Source organism: Miscanthus floridulus, unplaced genomic scaffold (assembly GCF_019320115.1).
Source record: "Miscanthus floridulus cultivar M001 unplaced genomic scaffold, ASM1932011v1 os_1096, whole genome shotgun sequence".
Lineage (NCBI taxonomy): Eukaryota > Viridiplantae > Streptophyta > Magnoliopsida > Poales > Poaceae > Miscanthus > Miscanthus floridulus.
Window position 1 is genome coordinate 1 of NW_027097524.1, and position 24,847 is coordinate 24,847.

General features: G+C 42.6%; 1 pseudogene; it reads right to left on the minus strand.

Moving 5' to 3' along the window:
• Nucleotides 1-15,394: 15,394 nt before the first annotated feature.
• On the minus strand, nucleotides 15,395-24,558 carry LOC136533689 (uncharacterized; annotated as a pseudogene).
• Between the last annotated feature and the right edge of the window lie 289 nt (nucleotides 24,559-24,847).

Sequence of the window (24,847 nt, forward strand, 5' to 3'; positions counted from 1 at the left end):
CGCACGCACGCACACATGCACGCCTGTGCTAGCGCCACCGCCCCGCCCGCCCAGCGCCACGCCAGCCCTGCCCCGCCCGCCCCCCACACCGCATCGCCCCCCCGCCCACTCCCCCTCCCCAGCCGCCTCCCCCCCCTCCCCACCCGCCCCCCCCCCTGCATCGCCCCTGCCCCGCCCACGCCAGCCCCGCCGCCTCCCCCCCCACGCCATCGCGCTAGCCGCTGCCGCCACCCGCCCGCCACGCCCCCCCACGGCGCCGGGGAGGAGGAGAAAGAGAGGAGGGGAGGAGAGGAGGAGAGGAGGAAGGAGAAGGAGGAAGAGAAGGAGAAGGAGGAAGGAGGAAGGAGGAGCCGCCAGCCCCGCCGCCGCTCCCGCCCGTGCCCACGCCACCGCCCCACTGCCCGAGCCCGCACCGCCGCCGTCCCCGCCCGCCCGCATCGTCCTCGACGCTTCCCGAGCCGTCGCCTTGTCCACCGGCCCCTGGCCCCTTGACCACCGCCGCCCTACGACGCCCACTAGGTATGCCCTACCGTCGTCGTCGTCATAGTATTACTAGTAGTTGCGGTAGTAGTAGTGGTAGAGTAGCAGTGGTGGTAGTCATAGGAGTGGTTGTGACATTGTTATATATATGTGATTGGATATAATCTTGTGCATGTTGGCCATCGTGATGTTCATATATATGTGCATGTCGGCCATCGTGTCGTTAGTTTTCTTATAGGTTTTGGAAACCTCACCGTGCAGGGGAGGTGCTGCCAAAATTTTGTATTGACAGTTTTATGTTTCTTTTTTTGTAGAGAAGAGCTCGTTGGAGCGGAGCCAGAGTACCTCGGCGACCCCGATCGCCTTCCTCGCCGCTGCGGGTCTGCCTGCACCGCGTCGCCTTGCCACTACACCGATCCACCACAGCCCCGCTAACCTGACTCCACTGCCACCCTAGGTATAACCCCTCTTTCCATATCATGGTCGTAGATCACGTAACCCAGTTAGGCATCTCCCATTCGAAAGAGATACGGTTGGAAATATGCAGATATTTCCATATCTAAAACCGTATCTGTTTCGAATTGTCCATGTTTTTTGGACAGCCCGCGGATGCGTAGGTGGGGTTAGTTTCCATGGTCTGCTCTGATCTGAGACAGAGTTTCGGCATCATCTCCCTGTTGTTCTCCGGATACACACTCCCTGGCAGGACGTGTATTTGGAGAACAGCGGGGAGGTGCTGCCGAAATTCTATCTCGGATAGGAGTAGAGCATGGAAACTAACCTCACCTACGCATCCTCGCATGGGATTAGGACCTATCCTCACATATTAGATAGTAGGAACGTCGTGTAGATGCAATTGATGTTTGTATTACTCATCGCTATATATGTTAGAGGATGGAGGACCGTGAGTGGATGTACACGGGCCGCGCAAGTCAGGGTTAGGTCACCAATGAATGGATCGACAAGACCGATGCTTTCTTAGAACAAGCATTTGGCATGGCTGCTAAAGGAGCGAGTAAAATTTGTGTGCCCCTGCAGCAAATGTTAAAACAGGGAAAAGACAACGAAGAATGGTCATGGGGGAACATCTTTGGATGAATGGATTTACGGTAGACTATACCTATGGGTCTACTTTGGTGAAGCCGATAGTATGAGAGAGGAGGGGTGGTGAGACCATGCGTCGAGGATTATGATGCTGATGCCAGGGTAGCAGACATGTTTAAATGACTATCACGAGACATGGTTCGCTGAAGGACGTACGGAGGAGGAGCCAGAGGCATCCACAAAGGCATGCTCGACATGTTGCCATGGCATAGAAACCCCTTTTCACGGCTAGACAAAGGTTCTCAACTGGATGCCATTAGAACGCATAATGGCGTTAAAGTCCTAGTATAGCTTGAGTCGAGATGCCTTCGATGTATGTTGACAGTTATTGGTAGCCTGCTTCCAGAGGGTCACCTTCTGCCAAAGAGCATGCACGAGTCGTAGAAACTCCTTCGTGCACTTAAGATGCCATATAAGTAGATACATGCTTGCCCGAAGGGGTTCATCCTATTTAGGAAAGAATACGTGGAAAGCAAAGTACTGTCCAAAGTGTAAATCCTCTAGGTTCCTGGAGGTAGATTCTGGTGATGGCCAGAAGAGGCAGCTTGACATTCTCGTGACAATCCGATGGCACCTCTGTTCATACCGAGGATCCAACGACTACACATGACCGAGGAATCCATGAAACAGATGACATGGCACAAAAATGGAAAACGATACAACATGCATCCGATGGTGAAGCACGGACCCACTTTGATGACATTCATCATGAGAAAGCTAAAGAAGCTCATAATGTACGTGTTGCACTGGCAATAGATGGGTTCAATCCATAGGGGAATGATGGCTGCCCCATACACATGTTGGCCCATGTTCGTTATCCCCCTCAATCTTCCCCCAGCGTATGCTTTCAACAACAGAACGTATTCTTATCGTTGATAATTCCTGGACACCCAGGGAATAATATGGGTGTGTTCATGGAGTCTATGATTGATGAATTGGTCCATGCTTAGGAGGAAGGGTATGGACCATAACGATCCGAGCTACAAAGGAAAACTTCAAAATGCATGTTTGGTACCACTACTACTCCCTTTATGACTGTTCCTGGTGTATGGGATATTCTATGCCTGGTGTTGTTAACGGGAAGTTTCCATGTCCATATGCAAGGAGGTTTGAGGTTCATTTGGTTGCAGAAGGGTGGTAAGTATTCATCGTTCGACAAACATCGGCAATTCCTCCCTCTTGACCTGCATTTAGACGAGACATTAAGAACTTACGAAAGGTGTCGTAGTGACAGACCCTGCACCACGATAATGACTGGTGCCACAGTTCGTGAACGATAGATGGTCTTGTGGTCATCCAGAAGGTGGTTTTGTGGGATATGGAGAGCAACATATGTGGACTCATAAGTCAGGCTTGACTCGGCTCTCCTATTTTGATGACCTTCTCCTTCCCACACAACATTGAATTAATGCACACTGAAAAGATGTCGCCGAGACACTTTGTGGCAACAATCATGGACATTCCTGACAGTCAAGAACAACGTTAAGGCTAGAGTGGATCTGGCAATAGTTATACGATAGACCAAACCAACATATGAAGCCTCCTAGTCGCGGCAAGACTGGGAAGCCTAAGGCCAATTTTGTCTTGAGCAAGCCCCAAAGGAGGGAAGTACTAGAATGGATGCAGATGTTAATGTTCCTGATGGGTATGCAGCTAATCTAAGGAGGGGGAGTGACTTATCTACTATGCGAGTCTGAGAGATGAAGAGTCATGATTACCATATATGGAGTGAGCAGCTTCTTTCAGCGATGGTTCGAGGCTATGTCCCTGAGCATGTCTAGCTAGTGCTGGCAGAGTTGAGCTATTTCTTTCACCAGCTTTGCGCCAAGGAGTTATCTCAGACCATGATTGCGGACTTGGAAAGAATGGCACCTATTTGCTCTATAAGTTAGAGAAATCTTTCCACACACGGCTTCTTCTTCAATCCGATGCAGCATTTGATTTTGCACCTCTCGTATGAGGCACGAATGGGGGGCCCATGCTGGGCTGTTGGTGCTATCCAATCGAGAGATGTCTAAAGGTTCTTCGAAAGAATGTAGAAATAAATGCAAAATTGAGGCTTCCATTGCAGAGGCATACATTCTGGAGGAGGTGGTGAACTTCACAAACAACATACTATGGTGACGACCTCCCTAGCGTGTATAATCCACCCCCTCGTTACAAATGCTAGCGAAAATGAATCGAACCTTAGCCTTTTCCAAGGGCAACTTAGAAGCGCAAGTGCATCGACCACCAAGACCTTGAATCATGAAGAGTGGGCGCCATATCATGCTATACGTGTTGACCAACCTTGATGAAGTGGCGCCATACATGCAGTAAGTTCTCAACGAACTTGTTAAATATGCCGTCACTATTCTACATCCAACCCCCTTGTTTCTCGTTGGTACAGGGAATTTCTTCATGAATTCTGGCGTCAATGAAGGGATCCTACCCCCACAGCGGGTAGATACCCTTCTTAGATAGGGTGCGGGAAATGGAATGCCCAATTTCATTCTTGGTTCAAACGGAAGGTACCGTTCAATTTAGCTTGTACTTAGTTTGACATTCCAAGTTAATCGTATGTGCGAATAATATAACGATGTATCCTTCTTAAGCTTACCAGGGCTAGAGGGATGCGTCTATGCGTGCCGAGTTGAGACAGGTTGCCGATGGCTTTGCCTATAGGGTCAGGTCATTTTCTGGTTATGACGTGAATGGATATCGCTTTCGCACAACAAGCTACGAGCAGAGTCAGCCCAATCGAAGAACCACAAGTTTCAAAGTTTTTACAAACCCGGCGTTGATGAGGTCGAGTATTATGGAAGAATTGAAGAAATATATGAACTCAAGTTTCATGGTTCCAAACCTTTTAATCTCGTCATATTCAAATGCCATTGGTTTGATCCTAAAGTAACAAGATAGACATATTCTAATCTTGGGCTAGTCGAAATTTGACATGATTCCATCTTACCAGGAGACGATGTCTATATTGTGGCCCAACAGGCCATGCAAGTTTATTATCTCCCATATGCGTGTCAAACCATAAGGCATCTTAAGGGTTGGGATATTGTGCACAGGGTATCGCCACACGGTAAAGTGCCTGTCCCAAACGATGAAGATTACAACTTAGACCCAAACACATATGACGTAGAGTTCTTTCAAGAAGAGGGACTAGAAGGGAGGTTTGAGATAGACTTAACCGAAACGATCGGAATGGAAGTAGACAATGAAACGGTTATTGAAGAGGACGCTGGAGATGAGGTGCAAAAATGTGAAGGACTTACAAATGCTTGAGCGATTACATTTAGACAATGACAATGACAACATTGCTCATTCAGATAGTGTAGATTATTTGACATGATTGATAGTAATGATGAGACTTATGATCCAGCTAATCCTGATCATGAAGATTATTTCTAATACATGTAATACTATGTTATTTTGTAATTACGTTTCACCACCTTCGCTATTCGCTCCACCTCCATCTCCACCTCCTCACTATTCTACTCATATGAGTATAAATATTTTAGTTTGTATGTTCATGCTTACGGTCAAACCTAGTGGAGTATGAAAGTTTTATTCATGTATGGTATATATTTATCTTGTTTTACACATGCAATCTCTTCTCCTTTATGCAGAATCAATCGGCAGCATCGAATGATCCTCATGCTTCAGCGAATCCTTCACCAAATCAGTGATGATACTTGTGGTTGTTAATGATACTTCTATTTGCAATTGTGGTTAACGATGATGGAGCACTTGGATTGCTTGTGAACTTATTTGTGATATATTGTGAGACATGTGACGTTTGTGATATATATGTGGTGTTGGTGATATATATGTGATGTTGATGATATATATGTGATGTTGGTGATGTTTATTATATATATCTTCTGTTTGTTTGGATGGGATGTAAAAAACAAATAAAAAGGTTGTTTTCAGTCACTTTGCCGAGTGCAATGGCCATGACACTCGGCAAAGTGACCATCTGGGAACTACCTGGAAACATGCTTTGCCGAGTGCAATGGACATTGCACTCGGCAAACATCACAGGTTTGCCGAGTGCCACTGTCTAGGCACTCGGCAAAGGTCGCCACTTTGCCGAGTGTCTTGTCAGCGACACTCGGCAAAGTGGCCACCTTTGCCGAGTGTCTTGTCGGCGACACTCGACAAAGTGGCCACCCTCTGCCGAGTGTCTAAGTCAACGGCGCTCAGCAAATCGGGTACCTTTGCCGAGTGCTTGACCTTAACACTCGGCAAAGCCGCCGTCACGGTGGTGCTTGCCGTCACGGCTACTTTTTCTTTGCCGAATGTCGGATTGGCACTCAGCAAAGCCTTTGCCGAGTGCCCGATAAAGTGCACTCGGCAAAAAGGTCTTTGCCAATAAACTGTTTACCGAGCGCCGTTTGCCGAGTGTAACACTCGGCAAAGACTTTGCCGAGTGTATATGAAGATGAATCCGGTAGTGTTGGGGCCCTGATCACCTAATCATGAGGCTGTTTTAATCCTTTTGCTAGAAGTAGTGGCAGGCAACTAAACAATATTGAATCATGATGAGCTCTTGGCCTTTCCTCGAGAAGCATCGGCAACGAGCTCTCGTCATCGAAAAAGTGTTTTGGTGTCTCTACTCTCTACCCACAGTTATTTTGAATTGTCATTAATTTGTTGTTTTTGTGAAAGTCTCCATCGCAAAAAAAAAATGTTGGTTGCAGTTGGGAGCCTATAGAACTGAAGCACTTTGGATCTGTAAGCAGCTGACCACAACCAGGAAAGTCTAATTTACTTCTCCCTGCGGAAAGGAACGTCAAGTACAGTTTTAGAATCATAGGCATGCTAGGTCATTCAGCTCTCTGTTGTTTCTACAACCAGTAAGAGGGCGTCAACGTGCTTAAGGTCCAATCAATTAGAGCATGATGAGAAAGCACTGCTCTTTCTTGGAAAAATCACATGTACTAATTTCATTTTGATTTAAAATTTTGGGGTAGGTACTTGTAGCAGACGACATATGTTGATGTTTAGTCGCGATATGAGAAGTTTGTTATTAGTTTGGCAGTAATAAAATAGCCTTTCTATTGCTGCATACCTACCAGGTATAGTATTATTGCAAGGTATGCGCCTGATAAAACCAAAATAAGATGTCAGTGCTTTATACAATAATCGTAGCGCATTTCATATGTAATCATTAGCTGGGAAGCTCCAAATTATAAGAAGTTTTGATTTTTTTAGATACATTGATTTTACTTTGTATCTAGACTTAGTGTTTACTAAGTTTAGCTATGTATTTAGAAAAGTCAAAATGTCTTATTTTATGGGATGGAGAGAGTATATCCATTCACCCACTGCAACTAGTGCTCAACGCTTTCTGATAACCCATGTATAGCCTCGTCTCGCGGGGGAAAGATACATCATCATCTTGGATTATTTTATTGCCATTACATCATAAGCATATGATAAATTAGCTACTTGATGCTAATAAATAATACTCTCTTCGTTCTAAATTATAAAACGTTTTGTCTTTTTATATACATAAATTTTGCTATGCACTTAGATGTAACACCCCCGGTGTTACGTACATGTTTAATAATAGTTTAAGGCTTAATAAAACCTAATAAATAAGTTTTCTATGCTTGGTGATAAATTCATGCATGAAATAATACAATACATGTTTGTTTAAATCACCTTTGTGAATATAGTCAACATGTGTGATGTCAACCAACCTCGATTTGTGCTTAAACATCTCTAAATGAGTTTGCAAACAAAAGTTATTTAGGGTTCATGTTGAGAAATGTGGAGAAAATGATTAAAAATGCCAAAAACCTTACCTTGTTTTAATTGCTCAATAGCTTTTTGAAGAATAAATAAATAAATATTTTATATAGAAACCGTAAAATATGTTGGTATGAAAAACTTAGTTTAAGTTTTGTAATTTGTGGTAGAGTGCTTGTTCATGCCTAGTTTAATTGTTTGATAGGTTAATTAGTGCTTTAAAGTTTGAATAAAATATCATTTCCTGGGAGACTGGGTAAGTTTCCAAGTGCCTAGTGTTTTCACTGACACTGCTAACTTTGGCCCTAATTACCCGCTAATCCACTGCTCTAATGACCTTGGTCCCTTAATAAGAATGGAAGTTTATCGTGAGGTGAAGATCTTTTGTTACAGTATCCGACTCCGAATTTGGACGGAATATACCAAACAGTGCGGTCAAGTGAAGCACATCGCACTAGCCACGCCCTTACCCTGCTCTGCCATCCTACACGCCCTGCTCTGTGCACACCAGTGCACCTAGGCCACCATGTCGTGCCCATGTCGCCACTGCCCGCCCCTGCTCACGCCTAGCACCCATGCCGCGCTGCTCCCTCGCCCTGACCTTATCCCACCGCGCTCGCCCTTCTTTTATCGCTCCCTCCCCTTCGCTTCGCTGCTCATACCGCCCGCCATGGCCGAGCTCTAGAGCTCACGGCCACGCCGTTCATTCTCGCTGCTGCGTTCGGTCACAGGCTGAGTTGATCTCGCCCCCACCTCCGCCTCGCTCCACACTATGCCCCACGTGCGCTCGCAGTAGCCCGCGTTGCCGGGAGCCACCGTGGCCCCTGCTTGGGCCGCCGCTGCGGCGAACACGTGGCCTAGCCGCTGTGCCCTACCCCGGCTCGAGCGGAGCCCAGCCGTAGGCGCACTATGGCCGCTCGGTTCCACACAGCTCGCAATTGCCGCCCGTCACGCCTCATAGCACCACCGCCGCCGGTCTACACGCGGCTGAGCCACACGCACACGCGGCTGGCCCTCCACACTCCTCCAACCGAGCTGCCGCCGCCCACGCATGTGACTGGGGCCGCTTCTACCCCCGCGCACCGCCCTCGCCCTCGCTGGTGGCCTCTGCTGGCCAAATTGGTCCAGCCGCGGCCCTCCTCTGCTCGATGAAGACGAGGAAGAAGAGAAGGGCCTCTCGCTTAAATAGAAGCTTCTCTAGGGTTTTGAATGTAAATCTCATGACTCGCATGAATAGTGCTGCTAGACTGTGGATTGATTCAAGAAAAGCTCAGGGGCCTCGGTGCAAAGTGTTTGTCTTTTATGGTTTTTCCTTTTTCTTTTATGTTTAAATCGGATGAAACTTTGAAAATTCATAAGAAATTGTATAAAAATCATAAAAATACCAAACTAGTTTTGTTACACTCCACACAAGTAGATCTATGCAGTAGATACATAATATGACATGTTTTAGTACAAAAGTTTTGCTATAGATATTTGCCTATGTTTTTAATGTTAAATTCATATCTGTTGTTGTATGAATCCAATTGCTGTGAATTTTTTATGGTAGGTTAATTGTTGCACGTTGGTGCTGTGGTAAAAATTTCATGTTCAATGGATTTTTATTTATTGAGTTATTGAATTATCATGTGTCACATGCTTTTATTGCCATTAAATCTTAATTAACTATTAGTAAATAATATGCTTATCCAGAAATTATGAAATTCGTGCAGTAGTTATGTTTAGTTAAGATGTATCACCCATAAATTTTTTATGTCCAAAAGAGATGTTTGGTAGGCCACCTTTTTATTCCTTGGTTATTATTATTAAAGCTTTTATATATGTTAGGTGTTTAGATTAGGGTTAATATACATTTGTCTACACTACTTGTTTTACATGATGACTAGGCAAAAATATGTTTAGTAAATAGAAGTGTGCTTGACATGTTATTATAAGCTTTCACTTGTATGTTAAAAATGCAAATGGTTGTTTTGCTCACTTGTGTTAGGTTGATAATAGTAACTCGCAAGTAAGTCACTAGGAGAGGATGAGAGTCGAACCTCCAACGTTTAGTTACCTTTCACCATGGTGACGTGATGCTTGTATTGTAGTGTTTGTAAATGTCTTATTATGCTTGTTTGACTTAAGCATGCATTGCATTATTGTATATCATTTAGGAACGATGATCGATCGATGGATCAATTGAAGGATGTTGGCGTCAAGCGAGAGAGGGTGTCATAGTGATCAGTCTTGAAGATGATGGTTGATGATGTTGAAGATGGAGCCAGCTAACTCAGTGTTAATAAGTTAGCCAGGCAAGCCCCGGTGCATAACCCCTATTTTTCAGCACTTATTAATATGTTGTTTGTGCATTAAGTTACAAGAGTTGCTTGAAACCCACCTGCATAAATATTTTATCCTATGAGTCCTACTAGTATGACAGAAATCGTGTAGTATGCCATGCTATAGGGCTTACGGTAGAACCGTAGAAGTCGAGTGATGGACTTGAGAAATAGGCAATGGTTATACTGTTACTACTATCGCATGGACTTGAGATGCTGGATAATAATTGGAGACCGGGCAGGAAGTGGAAAATGGTTTTTCTAAATGGTTGGTGGGTGCCGCAGAGCCGGGCTCTAGGTGCCTGTTTTCCCGCCTGTGTCGGTTACGGACTGTACCATTGGTAGTGATGTGACAAGCTTGAAGGTACCAAACACATAACAAGGGCTTGAGTTACAGTTGACCGTGAAGCTTAGTACTTTCTTACGACTAAAGTGCACAAAATGTTCACTGGAGTGTTTCGCTGGCCATCTAGTGGCTATTTTAGGACGGAGAATGTCCATGGACCAAACTTAGGAAGGGGAAACCCATCCAAGATGGGCCTCCTAGGGTGGGTTCCCCAGGGTGGTTAGGTCATTTTAGGCCTTGGTCATACGATTGGAATGGATGCCTGGTACTTGCTCTTTTGAGAGAAGTACAGGCATGTGTTTGGGATTACCCAGGATGTACATCGATTACAATCGCTGCCCTCCTCGGATATGGATACCACTTGTCGCACCACTGCTATCATACTTATGCAACTAGAACATGGAGTTGATGATGAGGCTTATGCCAGATGATGAAATATATTCTGATTGCTTACCACATGCTTGAAAGTAGTTCAGGTGCTTACCCAAAGTGGTTAAGTAATAAACTTGATGTGACTGCTAAAACCTTGAATACTAGGATGCACTATTAGTATTGCTTCTCTGCAAAAACAACTAAACAACTAGCCAAATAGCCCCCTACATATCCTTGAGAGTCGGGAGTAAAGATGGCAACGGGTAATATCCACGCGGATAGTGGCTTCGCACGCCCGCGCCCACGAGAAAAATCTCATGCCCGCACCCACGCCTGCCACCCACCACATGCAGCAACCTATGCCCGTGCCCGCGGGCACAGATTCATGCTCGTATTCGCGCCCACCGGGTCGGGTGCCCACGGGTATGCGGGTTTTTTCTACCCGTTGCCATCTTTAGTAATATCTACGTGGATAGTGGCTTCGTACGCCCGCACCCGCACCCGCCACCCGCCACGAGCAGCAACCTGTGCCCGTGCCCGTGCCCACGGGCATAGATTCATGCCCGTATCCACGCCCGCCGGGTCGGGTGCCCGCGGGTACGTGGGTTTTTTCTACCCGTTGCCATCTTTAGTCGGGAGACTATTCCCACCTAGTCAGGTAAGTCTTGCGGAGTACATTGTGTACTCAGGGTTTTATTCCTCCTGTTGCAGGTAACATGTGGATGCTGGAGCTAACTGTTGCTATGTGTGGATACATCCTGGTGGGCTTAGCGAGGCTTCCTCTATCGCCGCTATCGTAGCATCTTATTCTTAAATCACTACATCTACTTCAATATTCAAAACTGTTAAGTTTCCGCTGCTTTTGTATAAAATAACCTTTCTTCTGCTGCTTTTATGAAATCTGTTTTGTAAAAACTCTGATTTATGAAATGTTGTGATGTATGAAATGGTTAAGAATGTTGTAAACTTTATTCACTTGTTTATGATCCTGATGGAAACGTGGATTTTCGAGTTCTCCCGCTGGGTGTGCTCGACAGACTACCGGGTTTTGCTTAGTCTCTTGTGTACTTAGTGTCAAATGGCTGATAAGTACACTTGGGATTAGGTTAAATTGGGCGGTTCTATCACATTAGATATACACTATGTTTAGATAAATAGTTAAAATAATATATCTAGAAAACCTAAAATGTCTTATAATTTGGAACGAAACAGTAGAAAAGATCGGCATCCATCATCCATGTCAATTAATACTTTTCCATGTTCAACCTTAACAGGCAAATGCATATTCAGTCTTAGTGAAACCTTTTGCATCAAAGATGTTGGACTTCACGATAGGCAAACTAGAGTAAGACAATTTGCTGACATAGCTGCAATATGTCTCTGGATAACCTTGCATCTTGGTGGAGGGTAGGACACAAGCTCCTTAGTCCTTAGTGACACAATAGTTCTCAAATGTGTTAGTTTCTTACTCTAAGAAGCTGAACATGTAAATACGACCTCCGTCCCCAAAAGAATACAATTCTAGCACAGTGTCACGTTTTAGTACCTTAAATTTGACCAATTATAGATAAAAAATATCGATATTTATGATATCAAATAAATACCATTAAATTGATTACAAAATTTATTTTCATAATAAATTAATTTAAAGTCATAAATATGAACACCATTAACTTGAAACTTGGTCAAACATGAACCACTTTATATGGCATGCAACCCATACTTGAATTCTATTAGGGACAGAGGTAGTACATTTTTATCGACTTCGGTAATAAGCAGGTGCATGTAACATTAGTACTACAAAACAAGGGACAGAGAGGAGTAATACATGGAGGCCCATAAGTTAATCTTTTTTCATAGTAACGTAGCAACAGATTCTTGCCAACAATATTTTCATTAAAGGCCATATATAATCCCAGATCGACAAGCCTGTGTGCCATATAGCTCCAATGGTTTGTGGTTTCAGTAGTTGGGAGTTTGTAATATCTATTTCTAGGAAATGAGCATAGCTCAACTAGTTGGATGGAAGGTGTGGTCGTGTATCCAACCATCTAGGTTTAATTTCTCTCTTGGCTTAAATTTGGGTGCCTAATTCTCTTCTTAAGGAAAAACCGCATTGTTCCTCCTAAGTTGGATCTTGTTTTTTAGTCACTACTGCTGGATATCTTAATGCAAAATCACTAGTTTAAGTAGGTAATCCTTTTTAGGACTATAAATGCTGCTGTAATCTTTCAAACTCTGATGGGCCTTACGGCTTAGATCAATGAAATGAACTAACTAGGTGGGGAGTCTCCCCCCCCCCCCCCCCCCCCCCCTTGACACTTAAAAAAACTAGTTTAAGTAGTGCAGATGGATGACATGCCAACAAATTGTGCCCTTTTCTAAATTTTCGTCTAGATACATGAAGCGTTTGTTTCTTCGATGAATGCTGCGTGTGTTTGGGAACTTATATTTGAACGATGCAAAAATATGAACATGATGTACGTGGACCTTTTTTTCTCTAACATGCAGGAGAGCTGCGAGATTTATGTGGACTTTATGTTAAGAGAATGAACTGTGAACTTCCATGCTAAATGAACGCATTGTGTATTGAAATATAATGTGCTATATGCATGAAAACAATAATTTCAAAATTGTAATCTATAATTAGAATGTAACATGAATGTAATTTTAAAAATACAATCTGAATTTTACACTAACCCTCTATAATCTGGCTCTAGCAAATACTCTTGGTTATTGAGAACAACTAGTAATAGTGTTCAAATAAAGCCCCACTGCCATTTTGTGCTAACAACTAAGACTGAAATACACTAGCTACCAATTAGGGAGACCCGGAGACCAATTGGGTGTGACAACTAGGGGCACCCAAACCCAGATATTGGATTGCCATCCCTACAATTGCTATCATTCAAGCATGCATACTACGGGTTCCTATTGAGTTGCATGGAGTTGCCAGTTCAGCCTAAAAGCTTAATCTAGTAAGGAAGGATGGTGGGTAATTCATTTATACTTCAACACTCTCCCTTGTATGCAGGTTCCTCAGGAAATAGAAGTCAGGCATAGTTAATTTTCTTAATGGTGCCGGCCAAGCTTCGAACTAAAGGCCCTAGCCCGAGTACCATTATATTGAGTTTGCATGCACTAACCATTCAAAGCTTAAGCTAGTAGGAAAGGTAAAACACTTCACTTGCACTTCAATAGTTCCAAAACTGATATTTAAGATAGTCACTACCGAAAACAGGATCTTTGCCGTGTGTTGAAGGCACACAGCGAAGCCTAAAAAACACTCGGCAAAGCCTTTGCCGAGTGTTACACTCGGCAAACGTCACACGACGTACACAGTGACGGCAACAGTTTATTTGCCGAGTGTTTTTTATTGAGCACTCGGCAAAGACGTTACCGAGTGCTGAAACCAACGCTCGGCAAAAAAAGTAACGTGACAGCGTGGAGATGGTTACGGCGTGTTTGCCGAGTGTCTAACAGTCTCGGCACTCGGCAAACATGACCTTGTTTGCCAAGTGCTCGAGCCCTGACACTCAGCAAATAATGCATGTTTGTCGAGTGTCCCGGCCTAGACACTCGGCAAATAATCCATGTTTGCCGAGTGTCACATCCCGGACACTCGGCAAAGACTGGCCATTCCAGACCTAGCTTTTGGTCTCTTTGCCGAGTGTCCATGCACTGACACTCGGCAAACATGCCTTTTTTGCCGAGTGTCACAACGTAGACACTCGGTAAAAAAACCATTTTAGCCCCAGAATGCATAGATTTTTGCCACGTGTCTGCTTTGCCGAGTGTATTTTTCATGGCACTCGGCAAATAGCCCTTTTGTTGAGTGTAACACTCGACAATGCTGCCACATATAACCAATTTATTTGGTTCGGTCACAGCCACGTACTACATTCAAATAAACATCACATCCATCATAGATAGTTCACAATATGCATCACAGGCAGTTCATATAGATATATCGACCACATCACAGATGCAAATAAACTTCACAATCATAAATGCAAATAAACTTTAGAATCACAAGTAGGATCTTCACGGGGATTGCGAGCTGCCTCTTCTGACCATCACCAAAGTCTACCTCTAGGAACCTAGAGGATTTACACTTCACACAGTACTTTGATTCCGCATGTTCTTTCACTACAAAAATCCCCTTATACATGACGGTTTACTTTGGTCACAAACATGCGAAAATGTATCACAGTTAACTCATGATGACGATCGCGAAAAACGTCATGTATCCCATGTCATACATTTATTGAACCAAAATGGACCATCATAGGTTGGCTTTTTTATTTGTCATGGATGAACTGGTCAGCAATAATAGCAAAAGGCAATAGTGATGAAATGAACCGTCATGATTATGTTACACGTGGTTGCTATGTTGCCACGTCATCAGTAGGCTGTTTGTGGCCCATTGTTCATGAGGCCCATGTGTTGTGTAGTTTTTTAGTTTTAGTTAGGCCCATATTGTAGTAGGAACTATTGGGCTAGCCCAATTGCACAATAGAATTGGCTCATTGTGGGCCATCACAAATCAGCAGACATTCAAATTTAAATTGCACCAACTTCAAATTTAAATTGCATCAAATTCAAATTTAAATTGATAGTAAATTCAAACTTAAATTCACACCATTTAGATAGTCACAGATCACCATAGATCATCATAGATTCATATAATATGCCATCGCATATAAATAGATATAGAGGTCACATCATCACAGATTCGCAGATACATCTAAATATATGCCAACATAGTAACTATCAGTTATATAAGAAGTTTGGCACACCATAGGCTAGGACATGCATCAGACCTTACATCAGTTCATCAGTTCATAGAACATGCATTGGTTCATAGAACTACACAGGTCGAAGATCATGCATCAGTTCAAACAAAAGACCATGCATCCACCTGTTCATAGACTAACATTGTAGGAAGACAACTTGCCAAAATGCATCCATCACCAAAAGAAGCATCCAACAGCATCGGTGCGCCAGCCGATAACCCAAGACAACCTTACTGTTTTGCTTGACATCCTAGAATCATGGACATCAAAGTCTTGATCAGTGCATCAGTGTCAGCTTGCCTTTTCTTCAATTCCTCTTCTTGCTTAACCCTCGTTGTTTCTGATTCCTAGAATTTCTTCATCATTTCTTCCATTTGCTGTTGTTGAGTCTTGATAACCTCCCAAAGATCACTTGATGTTTGTTTCTCCACCACCAGTTCCTCTTCTAGGTCATGCTCACTGACACAAGTACCTTTGCTTCTAGGCCCCACATTTACAAGAAATCTGTTCTTCATAGTTTTCTAAACAAGAGCCTCAGAGACCACATCCGTCGCATCCTTTAGTTCAAGACCATCATCTATAGGTTCATTTAGCTTCTCCTCCACTTCAACCTAGCAGTGGAGGAGACATAGATAGCTCAATGATCATGACATGTGAACCTAATGTATCATCTGGTTATGAACTAAGAATGATTTTACTTACAATAAGAGATTGAACTGCAGGAGCAAACCCTTTCTTTTTGCTATAGTGCATCTCTTTTAATAGTTCCAGTGCATTTGGTGGTTCATTTTTATACTTGTCCGCCTGAAAATGAATAAAAAAGGGCACTTTAAAATACTATTGTTGATTCTATGTATTTCTAACATAGATAAAAGGCAGTAAACAAACTAAAGTTATAGCATGTTCTAGTGAAAGTGCCATAGCTAATTTTATAGCCCCAAGTTTAGTATGTTGTGACATAATTTTGAAAACCAAGCAACCAGCAGCAGATTTTTGTCAACTATTACTAATCTATGTGGCATAGCTACATACAAAGTCTCTTAAATATGGAGAGAAGAAAAGACCTGACAAACAAATGACAATACTTGGCATTCAACTTAAAGTTAGTTCATATACAATATCTTGCAATTGAAGCTCAAACAGCATGTTCTAGTGAAAAGTGCTAGTGAGTTGTACTCACCAAATTTACAATCTGCATTTCATAGCTGTGAGAACCAGTGGTCTGATGGAACTGCACTTTGCTTCTATTCTCTCTGTTCTTCTCACAAGTCACCTATAGCAATACAGTTCTATTGTTAAGCACATATGACATCAACATGATGAGATGGGGAATAGTTGGATGAACTTACCATTTTTTGCTCATTTTTCTAGTGTTCCACAAGTTTATCCCATTGCTCATCAGTCATTGAGGTCACAGGAGATGTTTTGGGCACTAGATGTAGTGGCAAAGCATCAAAATACCTCTTTTTGAGCTTGTAGCATTGCTGGCGAATAGCTTTCTTCGTCATAGCCACACATGTTTTTTTCATAGGTGCTGCCTTTACATCTGTATGAAACTTTGTCTGGTAATAGTAAACAACATTGCCAAATGTTAGTGTTGGAAATAAACAGTGGAAAGAGGCAAGTTTGAACACTTACACCAACTCTGTCTATGTACCCCTTGATGATCTTAGGATGTTTCTTGTACTCCTTCCAATGTGGAAATATCATAACATGGTTCCTTACTGCAATGTTGCACCCAGTTGCAAATTTTGCAGCAATCACCACTGAGTTTGGTCTTTTCTTCCCCGGTTCAATAACCAAAGGAAGTTTGCCTCTCCTTGAGCGATTCATTGAATCAAGTTCTCTCCCAATATTAGGTCCCCTCATCCAGTCCTCCTCATCAAATGGGTCATCTACAAAGGATAAGCATAAACTTATGAACTCTGATTCAAGAAATTCACCACTCAGTAATGCAGAAACACAAGTAGTAATAGATACTAGTTAAATATAATCCTATCAACTTATGAAAATTAAAGTTGTTGATTTAACAATAATATCAAAACTTGTGTTCAAGACTGAGCCATTTTTCATTTTATTATGAACAATGTATGAAGTACAGAATTTTAGTCATGCACTGGTGACTAAATTGTCTATCCATGAGTTATCTTAAGCATTGGAGTATTGTTTACATGAAAATTTGGAAGGAGTCTCGCAGAGACTTAAAAGCTCCTAAGATCATGTCATCAAGGAAGCAATTGCATGTAGATCGGAATTAGCTGATTTGAATGCAGCACCGGAATCGTCTTTCTTCAGGCAGCGCTGGCAGATAATGACAAAGGCTACGATCAGCGCTAGGACGAAACATGATGGACTCTACAAAAGGGAAAAGATTAGGGTCCAAGTTATCTTAAATTAGGAATGTTTTCTTTTATGTCGGAAAATTGTAACGAATCGTGCTCGAGTAGGATTCATGTTTAGACTCTGGGTATAAATACCAAACCCCGGCTATTGTAAGGGACAACAATCAATCCAATATACAAGTCATTTACTTTTTTGGCTTCGGCCACCCCTTAGGAGTAGGAGTAGAGTAGATCTCAGCGAGTTCTTCAGCAAGTACGCCTGCATCGATCTGGTCGACCTCCACTGCTTGTTGTAAGTACTATCATGGCTTGTACCTCTATTCGTATGGCTGCATCAATCCGATCGACCTCCACTGTGACTCTGGTATAAGTTAGTTATCGATTCTTGCCTAGTTCAAGTATGGTTGCATCGATCCGGTCGACCCCCACTGCATGAACTAGATCAAGGTCAAGTTATCGGCTCTACCTTAGAATGGCAGTCTTTGGTAGATTCATTAAGTTACCGATATTGCTTATTGCTTTCATTATTCATCTAAATTACAGCAATATCACTCTGCTCGATTGGGATTGATCTAGATCAGCCTTATATCCTGTTTAGCCCATCGTTTGTTAATCTAAAACTGATCTAATCTATACAATAAATAATGAGTTATGTTTTATCGGCTGCTTTACATCAATCTTGATCGTGCATAGCGTGTGGTAAAAGCATGTTGCGTCTTGAGTAGATTTATTGCCTAGCGAAAACCGTTCCATGACCTGTTATCACGGCCTATATGATTCTGCCTCACACCCCACTATTAGCACCATGAAGTGGGGATCGTTATTCAGTAGATCTATTCCTGATAAGGCATGACTTTAACTGTGCGCTATGCCTAAATTGACTATTTTAGCTGATATCGAGTGCTTTCATGAGCAGTTTGCATCACGAGACCGTTGAAGTAAAGATAGGTTGAAAGATGTGTTAGCCCCATAATCTTATTATTGTATTATGGCCTGCATGATTCTACCTCATGCCCCACTGATATTAGTAAAGAGTTAGGGTCATTGAGTCTATTGTTATTTCTACGGCCTGCATAATTCTGCCTCATGCCCCACTGGTCATAGCGATAGATGACATCTAACATGTTCATTAGATTTATCTTTATTAAATGGTTAAATGGTGTTGAATTGTTTCTTTATATAAAAAAGGGGTTCGTTTGCTTGTAATCATTGGCTCAACATAAACCAATTATTGTTGACATCTTATTGCCATTGATTAATATTTGCTCAAATAACGACATTTATCTTGAATGATAACCGATTCTTCTTATACAACCCAATGAGCTTTAACCTATTTATTCTCATGAATATGCTAGAATCGACTATTTAGTCGATCTACTTTCATATCGGCTCTTAGAGCCGCACATTCGGGACTGTTTGGCAACACCGGCAAGCTTTGCCCTTAATTACTGATAAGCTTTCTGTCTTTGTCAATTATAGGGTCAAATTGACTGGCATGTCTCGGGAGGAGTGTGTAGGATCGACCATCCCTACGCTGAAGCTAGGCGGATCTATAGCTCCATCGAGCAGACCCTTCCGGCTTGCTACGTATGTCCTCAGCATGGGATGAAAATTCTATGTCGACAAGTATCAACCAACCCTAATAAATATCCTAATATATTTGACTAATTGAGCCTAGCATTACCAGGTTGACTTGAGCAGAAAATAACTATAACTTGAACTGATGCTCATGTATAGAAGCAAAGCATGCACAATTTGACTGCAAAGACAAGCTCGACTTGTGATTCTTCTATGGTACTATGCACTTGCTGAACCATCAGGACAAGCTAAACATGCGAAGAACAAATACCAAGAGCATGACACACCTTTAGGAATGTTGGCACCCTCTATTTCTCCATTTTCATTGACATCATTCATTGTGGCAGCTTCAGAGAGGTTCAACTCAGATTGTATATGCTCATCTCCAGTCAGGCAGCCATTTTGCTCGCCTGCATCAGCTACAATGCAATATAGAATTACTAATAGTACTTTGGAATGCTGGTTCTACAATTTGAGTTCAATTTGTTATATAAATGTAGTCATTTAACCTTCCTCTGTAGGCTGATTGTAGATTTCAGCTTGATTAGTCACTGCAGTAACATCAACTGGACGATTCTTCTATGACCTTGTGAAAACACCAGGTTGCATCTTAGGATGTGCCTTCTGAACACCTCTCTTGGTAACCTTTGTTGTTGTCTTCTTCTTCTACATAGAACCAATCAAATGTACAAATTGGGAGATAAACATTAAATGCAATAAGCAAGCAATCCACATATTATTGGCACTGATTAATGTCTGCTTGTAATTATTCGGTTGCTTGTAATTATTAGCATTGATCATTCGGTTGCTTGTAATTATTGGCTCAGCATAAACCAATCATTGTTAACATCTTATTGGCACTGATTAATATCTGCTCAAATAACGACATTTATCTTGAATAATAACCGATTCTTCTTATACAACCCAATGAGCTTTAACCAATTTATTCTCATGAATATGCTAGAATCGACTATTTAGTCGATCTCCTTTCATATCGGCTCTCAAAGCCACACATTCAAGACTGTCTGGCAACACCGGCAAGTTCCGCCATAAATTACTGATAAGCTTTCTCTCCTTGTCAATTATAAGGTCAAATTGACTGGCACGTCTCGGGAGGAATGCGAATGATCGACCATCCCTACGCTGAAGCTAGGCAGAGCTACAGCTCCATCGAGCAGACCCTTCCTACTTGCTACATGTGTCCTTGGCACGGGACGAAAATTCTGTGTCGACACATGTTTCTGGCACGCCCAATGGGACCCCACAATCGTCATGGCGGTTCACAACAATAACGACATCCTTATGCTGCATTATAAAGATCTACCTGATGGGGATAAGGGTATCATCAGCAAAGCTATAGAAGAGTTTCAGAACAAATATTTGTTGTCCTACACCAAAACACGTGACAACACAATTGTTTAGAATTTCCACTACCAAGAGTTCTACTACACGGTCAAACAGATACAACTGAAGATGAAGATAGTCGTTTCTTTAAGGAAGTTGTAGACAAATCTGTTCATGATGCCATATCAAGCCATAACGAAGCTTTCGTGGACATATTCCACGACGCTATGAGAGAGGCGATTCATGGATTTCCAGTTGGTCAAGGTAGACCATCTTATTACAACATTCTAGATTCATCGACCCAAGGGACTAATCAAGTAGGTACCAGCCATCAAGAAGCAGCACCAGCTGGTAATAGTGATGTCCAGACAGTTTAGGGTTCATCTGAATAGGCTCAAGGAACTACTGCAAATTAGATATAGTACAATCCTAGACCATCAGTACAGCATGTGCAACAGCCGACGGGGCAAGGTCAGAACCAGGTGATCAATTTTGGTATATCAGGCCGCATACCATCATTGGCTCAAAAAATAGCACCATCAATTCAAAGGATCCGTAGAGATATAGATCCTTATGTCTACAATCAGATTTCAAGCAGCAAGCCAGCAAAGGGCCTAGCAGATCGAGATTCCACAAGGGTATCACTATGGCACGGATTATAACACCCTTCACATGATGTCAAATCTAGGATACCAAGGCACACGGGATTTCAATCCATAGTTGGGTCAGCAGGTGCAAAGAAATCTAAATTCGTAAGCTGATGAATTACTGCTGAGGGTGACTGAGATGATGAAGAATCAGTTCAGTCTAAAGCCAAAAGGGCTGACCTTTTTGTACAAATGCCCATATCTAAAATGGTATGATTTGGTTGCTCTTCCCACAAATTACAGGCTCCCAGAGTTTGCTAAGTTTACTGGCCAAGACAGTACAAGCATGATAGAACATGTCAGTTGGTATCTTACACAATTGGGTGAAGCATCAATTGAGGATGCCCATCGAGTTCATTTCTTCTCCTTGTCCTTATCAGGGATAGCCTTCACTTGGTTTTCATCATTGCCAGTCAATTCCATTGCTAATTGGGCTGACCTAGAGAAGAAATTTCATACATATTTTTACACTGGGACTAGAGAAAAGAAGATTACCGATCTAACAACTATAAGATAGAAGACTAATGAATCAGGCATTGAATTTCTTCAGAGGTTTCGAGAAATCAGGAACTTGTGCTTCTCCTTAAACTTGGCAGATGATCAACTAGCTACTTTAGTTGTTCAAGGAATATTGCCGATGTGAAAAGAAAAGCTGCTAGGACAAGAATTTAACAACTTGGGTCAATTGGCTCAACGAGTAGCAGCACTCAATAGCCAATTCCAGAGTATGCACAGAGATACCCAGTTTCAGAAGAGTACCATAGTAGCCAAAGCTTATGATCCATACTCAATCGATGATGGCTATGAAGATGAAGAAGAAGAGGTTGCTGCAGCTAAATGGAATTGGGGCAAGGAGATAGTAATGGTGCCAAATCCTTGGGGAAGAGGAGTTGGGGAGAGCTATGACTTTAATGTCATCAAATCAGACAAGCTCTTCAATTTCTTACTTGAGAAAGGGCAGATCAAGTTGCCCGATGGTCATGTCATGTTGCCCCCTAATCAATTAAAGAATCAGAAATTCTACAAGTTCCGTAATGATACTTCTCATTCCACCAATGAATGCAGAATTTTTTGGCAGCATATACAGAGGTCTATTCAGTAGGGGAGGCTCAAATTTGATATGCCTTGAAAAATAAAAGTTGACAATAATCCTTTCCTAGGAGATCTAAACATGGTTGATGCTAGGCTATTCAAAGGAAAAACTAAGGTCCTAACATCAGCCAAATCAAAATAAGCTAGAGCAGTCGATCCCAAGATGCAAATATCAGCTGACGAGTATAGAGAGATTAGGAGACGTTGTGCCAAGCAAAAGAGCCAATACGAGCAGGGAGAGACATCAAAAGCAGAGATGACAAAGCCACGGGTTACATCTCAGATTCTGTTGAATAAGTGGCAATGGCAGAAAGAAAAGAATTATCAGCGTTGGTTAAGGGATCAAGCGTACTAGCATCAACTGAAAGAAGAGAGGTATGAAAGGAAACAAGCCGAATTACATTAGAATTGTTCTTTCTTCAGACATTGCTAGAATGAAGGTTTGAAGTTTCCTACCAGACATGATTGTCCAAAATGTAGCAATCAATATCGAGAGTATAGAAAGTCTCAAACCAACCGCGCGGTCTATCCATGCTCAAAATGCATATCATCATAATAACATAGATCAACGCTTAAAAAATAAAAGTATTCATGATTGGCTTGGGAAAAGAGTTATTCACCAAGACTGGGCGGATTATGAAGAAGGCAATGAAAGAAAGTATGTTTGGCAAGAAGGCTAATGGTGTCCAGGAGGTTTAACAAGGAGCCAGAAGAGAAGGGTGCAGCGCCTAAGGAATAAAGAGATGGAACAGGCTCAGGCATCTGGTAAACCTCAAGTATGGCGTACCAAGCTAACAGCCGATAGAAAGCAACCATTGCCTAATATCCAAATGGCTTTTCTGTTGCCATCAGAATTCAGAGGTCCGGCAAATCAAGAAGTTTATTTAAATTTCAATGAATCGGAGTATGAGGAAATAGTTGCCAAGTTAACAGTTGTACAGCAAGTAATATTTGACAAACTAGTCAAACATCGGCACTTAAAAGCTTTATATATGAAAGGTCTTGTTGATGGGAAGTCGATGAACAAGATGTTGGTGGACAGATGTGCTTCTGTCAATCTTATGCCTTACACTACTTTTTGTAAACTTGGCAAAGGACTAGAAGATCTGATGGAGACTAACATGATGCTTAAAGACTTTGGAGGTAATACGTCTAAGACCCAGGGGCCAATAAACGTTGAACTAACAATCAGAATCAAGACTCTGCTCACAATATTTTTCGTCATCGATGGAAAAGGGTTGTATAGTTTGCTCCTTGGTCGTGATTGGATTCATGCGAACTGTTGTATGCCATTGACCATGCATTAGTGTTTGATTCAATGGCATGGAGATAGTGTCGAACTAGTTTGTGCTAATGAGTCTATGAGCATCACAACAGCCAATCCAGTCTTTTGGGAACTAGGAGACTTCGAATGTTTTTCTAGCAAGTCATGGGAAGAAGGCTTTATTAAGATCAGCAATGAAAGCCAACAGCCGATGCAAGCGATCGGCTCTGAGAGTTTGTTTTAGTAGAAAAGTCATGGCTTCACGTCGGCCATTGGATTAAAGGAAAAATAAACATTGAGTCTTGGAGATAGATTTAGGCTGACGTATATGAATGTTGAGTCAAAGTGCAAGCGCGATTCAGAGTTAATGGATTTCTTAAAGAAGTTCTGTTTCGCTTAAAAGGATGCTTGACCTAGGTTGATTAATCGTTTGACCTTTGATATGAAAAGTTCAGCGGGGTGTTATCCTAACATTTGATCAACACTAGATAGCCGATTTGTTCTCGGCTCTAATAGCCAGTACCAGGAGGGTATTGTCTCTAGTTCAAAAAATGAAAATCTTCAAAGACAATAAAAGTCGATACGATATGTATCGCCTATAGAGCAAAAACAAAAAGAAAAAAATAGTCATACACAAGGGCATTGCAATGAGGTGCATACATGAAAGAACCGGAGTCTTTGTTCATTAGATTACCCTAAGTATAGACTAATCAAAGACCTTATTCACCACATCCTGAGCGGATGTGATGTCTACTATGGCCTTCGCTGCCATGATGAATTCTTCGAGTAGGTCCTCATGCTCCTCAGGGCCATCGCCCATTGGGAAACCAGTCTCCATGGCATGGAGCTCGTACCTAGTTTGGACTTATGCCGTGGTCAGCGCCACCACCACACCATGACGAATGCCGTGGAGGGCGATCTCCCAAACGTGGACCGGGACGTCTTGGAGATGAGCATTGATAGGGGAACCCCACGCATTGATGGTGTCCATGGCTACATTTGCCACCAGTTGGAGAGACTCTAATTTCACCATCAGGGCTGACAGTCACAGGAACAAAGGATTATGAAGATAAAGATAATGGAAATCGGAATGAGGCGTTCTTGGAATTTATCTTACCCGCCACCATGGTGTCAGACTCAGCCAGCCGTGCTTGGACAGCGCTGGCCTCCTCCTCAGCCACGTGAAGGGCAGCCTAAGAGACCCCAAGGTGAATCTCTAGTTGGCCGTTCTCCCAAGTCACCTCAGAATAACGATTCTGAGCCATCCTCCACTCATGAAGGTAGCGCCGAGCGTCGTCGCCATTGTAGCAGTCGCAAGAATCCAACGACAAGGTCGACATAGAAGATGTGGCGTTAGAAGGCCCACTGGGCCTAGGAAGAGGACAGAGGTTATCATTCACAACAAACCTGTAGGCA